The sequence below is a fragment of the Lipotes vexillifer genome, unplaced genomic scaffold (genome assembly GCF_000442215.2).
Source record: "Lipotes vexillifer unplaced genomic scaffold, Lipotes_vexillifer_v1.1 scaffold1111, whole genome shotgun sequence".
Taxonomy (NCBI): domain Eukaryota; kingdom Metazoa; phylum Chordata; class Mammalia; order Artiodactyla; family Lipotidae; genus Lipotes; species Lipotes vexillifer.
Window position 1 is genome coordinate 1,132,848 of NW_006795034.1, and position 10,101 is coordinate 1,142,948.

Sequence of the window (10,101 nt, forward strand, 5' to 3'; positions counted from 1 at the left end):
GAACCCGTGTCCCCTGCATCGGCAGGCGAACTCTCAACCACAGCGCCACCAGGGAAGCCTATGAACACCTATAATTTTTAATCATTCGAATGATCAGCATTGATAGAATCTATCAGATAACTGGTTAAAACTACCACATTTTGTCATTTTGCACATCAAAATTAGTTTAATTACCATGAAATACTTGAACTAAATAAAATTTTAAATGAATATACCTGTTCTCAGTCTTGTGAAATGGAAAGTTTGAGTGGCAATTAACAGCAACAAATCTTCCTGGAATTACCAACATACAATCTTGATCTACAGCTTTGAGAAATGAGTTTTGATAACCCAACTGTTTCCCTCTAGGCCTTTATGCTGTTTCAAGCTTGGTCAAAAGGGAGAAACAGGAGGGATCACACATCAGAAGTCATTCAGCATCTCCAGAAATCTATTACGTACTCAAGTGTGTTTGTTTCCCAAGTGGTAAGGTTCTGTCTGTTGAAACCCCAAGATGGCCCCCTTTCACCAATGGAAGCATTTAGAATAGCAGTTGTATGAGGTAAGAGATGGGCTCTTTTTCTCTCATCCTGCAGAAAGCACCATCCTTATATTTTTGATTACAGGGAACTACATTTCTTCTTTCTCCTATAATCTTCTCAGACTTTCATCTGTCTCATATCTTAACTTTGAATACCTAAACATCAAAGAATTTCTTCTATGGTAAAAAGAAAGCAAAGGTGATGCAAACAAATGCACATTTTCAATGAGTCTCAAAGAATCCTATCCTGATTAATGTTAGACTGCAATCCCAAAGCCATTAGCTTTTATCTCCATCACCCACTCCCAAAGTAATAACCATACCAAAAATGTGTTTTGGTGAATTGAAAAACAAACAACTCCAAAAAAGGGCTATAGAAACTATTTGGCATATGGATGGTGTTTTGCCTTCTTAACTGGAAGAACAAAATGCTTTGTGTGGAGTAATGGCTGTTGAAGTTTTGCTCCTCCTAGGACATAAAGAGACAGAGGAAGACTTCCTTCAAAAATTATCAAACAATTCTTGTAGTGTCCAATGTCTGCATGTTTATTTGGTTCATTTTTTTGTCTGAATCTACCACTCACTCTCTGTTTCAATAGCATGCAGTCTGAATGAACATTATTTCAATTTCAGCTATAAGCAACCCTTTGGACTAGATGAAATTTCAGATGGCATAATGTTTTTGTATTTTTATCATTTTCACTTCTAACTGGGATAGACATGCTACATTGCTATGTATTATTAAGTAGACACCAGATTTTATCCTAGACTCGATGTGCTTCAGTTATGGATGAAAGCTTGAGAAACTGGAGAAGACTTTGGCAATTGTTAAATATGAGTAAAACTGTATTAGTAAACATATTACAATTTCACAAAAACAGCTACTGGTTACTTTTTAGAAGTTCCATTAATAGCATGGATTGGTACATGCATGCTCTGGAATTTTCTAGATATATCATTCTACTAATGATACTTCCAAATTATATTTTTATTTTCAAAAAGAAAAAGTTCAATTTCATTCAACCTGTAATTCACTGTATCAAATAGTCGTTTTCAACCCCTTTTTTAGGTCTTCCAGAGACCCTTTAATCACCACAAGTACTGTTATAAAATGTAGAAGAGAATTTCAAAAGAAAATAAAATCCATTTAAGTCAATTTAATTTTACAAATATTTGTACAAGAAATTAAGCAATAAAAACAGTTGGTTATGGCAATTCTAAGAGACTGGGTAAATGTTTCAAAGTCTAATTTACCCAGATGTTAAATAAATGTTCTCTTACATCTTCTTACTATTTGTTTTATGTTCATTATTTATCAACATGTTGATATTAATGCATATATATGTAAATGAAGTCCATATTACCAACAGCTGAAAAAAAGTCGAGTTATGCTAACAAAAGGAATTAATCCTAAGTCACTGAACAAGGCTGAATTGTGTCCCTCCAAAATTCATATGTTGAAGGTCTAACCCCCAGTACCTCAGAATGTGACTATATTTGGAGATAAGGCCTTTCAAGAGGTAATGAAGTTAAAATGTGGTCCATAGGATGGGACCTAACCCAATCTGACTGGTGTCTTTATAAGAAGAGGAGATTAGCACGCAGACACACAGACAGAGGTAAAGACCACGTGAGGACACATGGAGAAGGCGGCAAGCCAAGGAGAGAGGCCTCAGGTAAAAACACTTTTGCTGACACCTTGATCTTGGACTTCTAGCTTCCAGAACTGTGAGAAAATACATATATGTTGTTTAAACCACTCCACGTGTGATATTTTGTTACGGCAGCCCTAGCACACTAATACAGCCACCAATGAGCATCAAATCCTTTTAATTGGGAACCAAATTCAAAATAACTGTATTTTAGATTTAGAGTGAATGGGTTGTTTTATTTCACTGTAACCGATTAACCAGTTAGTCAGTTAATAGTCTGACTAACAGCTTGATGATGGTGATATTTTATGTGGTCTCTCACCAAACCCCAACCGAAAATGTCAATGCTCTGGAATGATTCTGAACATGCATCCTTGTCACAAAACACCATTTAATCCAAAACAAATAACTGAGATTTTAAACTAGACTTTCATAAATGCTGATGATTCATTCTTATATACAGACACTCATCTCATGAGTTAAAGCAATAATTGCTAGTACCCTTGTAATATCATTGTGAGGATACAGCAAAGATAAACAATATTTAATGGAAATAGTCACTCTTTTTTCCTTTTGTTAATAAGCACGTTCTTTGTTCCAAATCTTGCTTTCTCAGATTATTCATGTGAGAAGAAGAGAAGTTATTGGGGAAAAAAGAACTTTTGCTACGGTTTGCAAGGCAGATGGAAATGCAGGGAGTATCAATACCAGCAAATCTCACATTTGTTACATCAACTAACTGGCAAAATAGCGGTTAGGTGGTTTACAGTGGTCTAAATCATCCTATTTGTGTCATCAACATATCACGACCTCTTTTACATTGCAATTGTTCTTGCTTAACCATCCTACACAAGTGAAAGTGTTGAAAGACGACAATGATAAATGCAATCTTATCATCAATATTAGCCCTTCCTATGACTATTAATGATATTTTTTGGAAACTTGTCAAAATAGTTGTGTATTAGATTTTGACACCTCTTCATTTTTAAGGGAGGCTTACTGTGTATATTTCTTGCATTATTATTATTTTCCCCCAACATAATTAATTTTGTGGACATTTGCTATCAGAGCTTGCTACTTAAGACAGAGTTGCTGAGGTTGTTATGACTCATAGTACAATCCAGCAGGAGGTGGCTCAACCTTACATGTGAGATAATAAATAGGGCTGTTATTATAAACAACTTAAGCACACAAATAAATGATTAGAATTTCTAACTTAAAAGGTAGAAAACTCCCTTCACTTCTCCAGAGGAAGAATTATGGGGCTACTACTACATGAGTTGTTATGTTTAATTTCGGCTTGTGTAGCAGGCTCTGCCCAATGAAATTTCTATTTAGCCTATCAGAGATAAACCCTTACTTACAACCTCCTGTCATTTGAAAACTTTCTTCTTTTATTTTCATCTCCTTATGTTAAAAGAGCAGCCTAAAATCATTCTCATTCTGCTTGCAGTGAAGAAAGAAATAACAGCTTACATTAGTGATGAAGCTAAAATTATTTCAATGATAAGCTATATATAAAGATGGACTAGAAGATTCATCTTTTAGTGAATGATGCCAAGTCAATATTAAAGGTACCACAGCAATTAATCCAAACTGATCATCTCATTGCAGAAAGTCACTTTTCCTTTTAAACAAATCAGGAAAAATTTGCCTTCTTATATCAACACAATACTACCTTTCCAGAAAGAGCTATGAAAATAACTATAGACACTGCATTTGTTCCAAATGTAGAATATAAACTATATCATGTCATTTATTATATATTGATTTAAAGATACCAGAAATACCTTCCTGGAAAATATTCTACCCACTGACAAGGATAAGCAGCAAACACCCATATTCAAGGAAAGAAAAAATATTGATAACTAGAACCTATTCGAAGGAAGCAAAACTTACTGGTCTCTTCAAAGCTTATGTAATTTGTCAGCTTGATTATCCCCCAACATACCAGGGAGTAACATTTCCCAGACCCAAAGAAGAGTGCTTGCTTTGAACCCCACTCCTAGTTTGCTTGTTTATCTGGGCTCCATCCTGCTTAAATATTAAGATGGATTTCAGGGGTTTAGTAGCAGCTCTAATGAAAAGCAAAAGATAATCAAGGTGACACCTTGGAGAAAACTGGGATAAACTGCTCTCTGGCCTTCCTTGGCCATGTTTGGCACTTTTGCCTTCTGCATTCCAGAGACTGCATTAGCTCTGCAGTGTGTGTGTGTGTGTGTGTGTGTGTGTGTGTGTGTGTGTGTAAACATGTCCATGTACACTAGCATACACTAAAGAAAGAAGGATAAGTCAGGGAAGATAACTTTATTCCTGCTCCTTGAAATTGGAATTTTCCACCCCTAAGTACCCTTTCACATTGCATCAAATGTTGGTGCATCAGAGTAAGCTTGTAAGTTTGGCTTTTGATGTAAGGAAAATGCAAGAGTTGAATATTCTGGCAAGTGTAAGGCAAACCCTCCTCTTAACTTTCTCTTCAAAGATATTCTTTAGAGCCTCCTTTTATGGCTGAAGGTTTCTTCAGTATTTTACAATTAATCACTTGGCAGTGTTAGTTTGGATGTAGAGGGAGTATTTGTTAGCCAAGAGTTAAGCTAAAGCACAGACTTTAGAGACTTGCAGATTTCAGGAAAAGAGATCCTTTCTCTTAGGTTTTTCTGCCTTTCCATTCTCCAAGTTGTTTCTCCCCCGCCCCCTTTGGATGGCTTCGATTAGGTGCATGGAGCCAAAATCATACAAAGGGTAGGTAAATGAAAGCATTTTGACATTTAATCTGAGGAGTTCTCTGGTCTGAGAAAGAGTCTAAAGTATTTCCATAAGAGAATAGAGATTCAAGGCCAAGTTCCTTGGTTAAAGAAGATTTAGACCGAGACTACAAAAGGAGGATTATTTCCCTATGCAGATAATCAAGTACAGCTATTCTGTCCCCTTAGCCATATTAGTGTTAGTGATAGATTGCCCATCAGTCAGTGTGACAGAGGTAATCAGGACTGAGGGTGGTGTTGGTAGGAATAAATGAGTTAGCAAGGCCACTGTTGATTAGATAGCTTGAGCTAAGTGTTGGGTGGCTCCAAGCTTGCTTAGACTCAGTCTGGAGTCAGGGATACAGGATATGGACCTTTGGCTCCTGTGCATAATCTCTGACCAATATAGCTTCTTCTTTGCCTCTTTCAGATAATGTAGTATTTCTGGCCTCTTTCATCATGTGTCTAGTTGCAAAGGCTCAGGAACATTGGAGGCAGGGAGGTCCATATGTACTTTTATTATTGAGTTGTTTCACATGACTAGACAAGGGCATGCGTTTCCTTAGTGAGCAACATTCTTCCTTCTGTAGCTGATGAGAGAAGAGCCTATCCCACATATACTTTAGAGGATGACTGAACTTGCATTCATTCAGAATACAGCAAAAAGATGAACAGTCAGTGGATTCTCTTGTTCTTATTACCATGAGACCAGAAGAAACAGTTGTGGCTTTTATCCAGGAAATGTTTTCAGTGCCATTGGCTTGGTCAAAGGGAATATTAGCTTGGTCAGAGGGAATATTTATTAGTGTTACCACTGAGACAGGGAGTGTCCACTTCTGACTCCCTTCCCTACTCCCTCTCATTCCCTTTGACTTTCCACCATTTTTGTGTTCAAGGGGTTTGTGCTCTGGGTGCCTGTAGGTCTGCTTCCAATGTAGTAATAAAAATCTCCTCTTTTTTTCCATTTCATTGGAATATTGAGGAATACTGTACTGAACTAAAGGGCTTACTATTTCTGTCCTCCTAATAGCTCCCCTAGTAAAACTTGACCATGTTCCCTGTAGGGATGGAGTGAGGCCATTAACCAAATATTGGTACGTGAAATAGCATTTCAGGTTGAACCCACAGGATCCAAGACTAAATCCAGCCTCCAAGCTTCTACAGATTATTCAGGAACTCTGTGATATTCTCATTATATAAAGCTACTACCAGCAGAGTAGAGCCATCACTCAGAAAAATTCCAGACAAATTTATTTCCCACTGATGATTAGAATAAAATACTATGTGCGTATTTCTCTCATTGCCTTTGCAATGTTGGATTGTAACTGTCCTCTATCTGTTATTCCCCTTTGACCTCCTTGAAAACAGAAACTGAGCTTTGCTTTTTATACTTTTGTATCTGTATGTACACAGTACAAATTCATCAGTTGAAAAATTGGAGATGTAAAGTAAACATTGGTCCCAGTGCATTGTTCTGCCTATAATGTGAAATATCTCCCAATGGCTTAAATCATTTAATAAAGCTTTTATTGACGCTTAATTTCTACCTTGTTCTTTATTTTTCTTTTAACATCTTTATTGGAGTATAATTGCTTTACAATGGTGAGTTAGTCTCTGCTTTATAACAAAGTGAATCAGCTATACATATACATATATCCTCATATCTTCTTCCTCTTGCGTCTCTCTCCCACCCTCCCTATCCCACCCCTCTAGGTGGTCACAAAGCACCAAGCTGATCTCCCTGTGCTATGTGGCTGCTTCCCAAATTCCCACTAGCTATCTACTTTACATTTGGTAGTGTATGTATGTCCATGCCACTCTCTCACTTCGTCCCAGCTTACCCTTCCTCCTCCCTGTGTCCTCAAGTCCATTCTCTACGTCTGCGTCTTTATTCCTGTCCTGCCTCTAGGTTCTTCAGAACCTTTTTTTTTTTTTTTTTTTAGATTCCATATATATGTGTTAGCATATGTCTACTTTGTTCTTAAAAGTTTATTTACAAATGATACCTTTTAATCATTGAGTTGGACCATACACCTTACTAGCCTTCATTTTCTCCTCCTAAATAATTAATAGAAATAATAACAAAAATAATAATTAGCTATTATATTTACTCAGCATTTGTTATATCTCAAGGAAATTTTCTAAGTGTTTTATACATATAAATTTAAGTCATAGAACAATCCTAGTGAGTAGATTCATATATTTCCATTTTATATATAGGAACACCTCAGAGATACTGTGGGTTTTGTTCCAGACCACTGCAATAAAGCAAATATTATAATAAAGCAAGTCACAGAGTTCTTTTTGTTTCTCAGTGCGTATAAGTGTTATGTTTACACTATACTGTAGTCTATTAAGTGTGCAATAGCATTATGTCTAAAAAACAATGTATATACCTTAATTAAAAAATATCTTCCTGCTAAAAATACTAATCATCTTCTGAGTCTTCAGCGACTGGTAACATCTGCTGATGGAGACTCTTGCCTCAATATTGCTGACTGATCAGGCTGGTGGTGCTGAAATCTGGGGTAGCTGTGGCTATTTCTTAAAATAAGACGACAATGAAGTCTGGCTTATAGATTGACTCTTCCTTTCACAAACAATTTCTCTGTAGCATGAAGTGCTGTTTGATGTTCCACCCACAGTAAAACATCTTTCAAAACTATAGTCAAATCTCTCAAGCCATGCCCCTGCCTTATTAACTAAGTTCATGCAATATTCTAAATTCTTTGTTGTCATTTAAACAATCTTCACAGCATCTTTACCAGGAGTAGATTTCATCTCCAGAAACCACTTTCTTTGCTCATTCGTAAGAAGCAAGCCCTCAACTGTTAAAAGTTTTATCATGAGATTGCAGTAATTCAGTCACATCTTCAGACAACACTTCTAGTTCTAGATCTTTCTATTTCTACCGCATCTACAGTGACTTCCTCCACTGAAGTCTCAAATCTCTCAAAGTCATCCATGAGAGTTGGAATCAACTGCTTCCAAATTCCTGAGAATATCGATATTTTGACCTCTTCCCATGAATCATGAGTGTTCTTAAAGGCATCTAGAATGGTGAATCTTTTTCAGAATGTTTTCAAGTGACTTTGCCCAGATCTATCAGAATAATCACTATCTATGGCAGCCATAGCCTTTTGAAATAATAAGACTTGAAAGTCAAAATGACTCCTTGATCCATGGGCTAAAGAATGGATGTTGAGTTAGCAGACGTGAAAACAACAGTAGTCGCGTACAATTCTGCCAGAGCTCTTACTGCATTGTCAGTAAGCAGTAGTATTTTGAAAGGAATCTTTTTTTTTTTTTTTTTTTTTCTGAGCAGTAGGTCTCAAGAATGGGGCTAAAATATTCAGTAAACCATGTTGTCAACAGATGTGCTGTCATCCAGACTTTGTTGTTACACTTATAAAGCATAGGCAGAGTAGATTTAGCATAATTCTTAAGGGCCACAGGATTTTTTGAATGGTAAATGAACACTGGCTTCAACTTAAAGGCATCAGCTGCATTAGCCCCTAACAAGAGAGTCAGCCTGTCCTTTGAAATTCTGAAGCCAGGCATTGATGTCTCCTCTCTAGCTATGAAAGTTCTAGATGGCATCTTCTTCCAATAGAAGCCTGTTTTGTCTACATTGAAAATCTATTGTTTAGTATAACTATCGTCATTAATTATCTTAGCTAGATTTTTCTGGATAACTTGCTACAGCTTCTACATCAGCACTTGCTAATTTACCTTGCAATTTTATGTTATGTAGATGGCTTCTTTCCTTCAACCTCATGAACCAACCTCTATTAGCTTCAAACTTTTTTTCTTCAAGTTCCTCACCTCTCTCAGCCTTCACAGAATGGAAGACAGTTAGGGCCTTCCTATGGATTAGGCTTTGGCTTAAGGGAATGTTGTGGCTGGTTTGATCTTCGATCCACACCACTAAAACTTTCTCCATATCAGCATTAAGGCTATTTTGCTTCTTTATCATTCTTGTGTTTCTATGTGCAATTCTTCCTTTCAACTGAACACTTTGAAGCCGTTGTAGGGTTATGCATTGACCTAATTTTAAAACTGTTGTGTCTCAGGGAATAGGGAGGCCTGAGGAGAGGGAGAGAGATGGGGAACGACTGGCTGGTGGAGCAATCACTACACCTACAACATTTATCAATTAAGTTTGCTGTCTTAAATGGGCACTGTTTGAGGCACCCCCAAATAATTACAATACTGACATCAAATATCACTGATCACAGACTACCATAGCAAATATAATAATACTGAAAAAGGTTTGAAATATTATGAGAAGTATCAAAATGTGACACAGAGAGACAAAGTGAAAAAATGCTATTGGAAAAATGGTCCTAATAGATTCGCCTGACACAGGGTTGCTGCACACCTTCAATTTGTAAAAACCACAGTTATCTGCAAAGCATAATAAAGCGAAGTGCAATAAAACAAAGTATACCTATAATGAAAGTTAGGTCTGAGGAATTCCCCACATTCACAATTTTGGTATTTTTTGACCAATACAATGGCCTTAAAGTTCCCCTCAGCTTAATGAAGCCTTACTTTCTTGACAATAGGCCTCTGACCTCTCTTTTCTTAGAAAACTTGCAATTATAAATTCCTGTTCTCCCAGGCCTGAGATGTAAATCTTCTCCTAGCCTCTTGACAGTTTTATAACCCAGGGTTGTCTTTCTCAAGGATCTGGGAGCCAACCTTTTGAAATGTAATCATCAAGAAAGATTGCACTCAATCTCGAAGTCTCTGTGAGAGGGTAGGAGTCTACTTTCATAAACAATAATTAGCAAACACAAATGGCCTAACCACATTTACCAACCTCCCCCTAACCACCCTCAGTACTTTCTTCACCAACTCACTTCAGTATTGAAAAACTCTCCCACCTTTCATTTGGGTCCAATCTCTCTCCCCTATTGCAATAGTCTTAAATAAAGCATTCCTCTTCTATTTCACTCTGTACAGGGCGATTTGTCTTTGACACTGTTTGAACTTATCCTCAGCTTCCCACAGTATTTTACACGACGTCTCCTCTTTGATTCTCATAACCAAGTATTTGCCTTACTGACAGGTATATCTTCCCAGAAGTTATACAGGTGTTTCATACCATTTTCCTTTGTATCCATTCCAAGAGGGCAATTCTAGCATTTCTTCATATATTCCTATGACCCCAACACTCTTT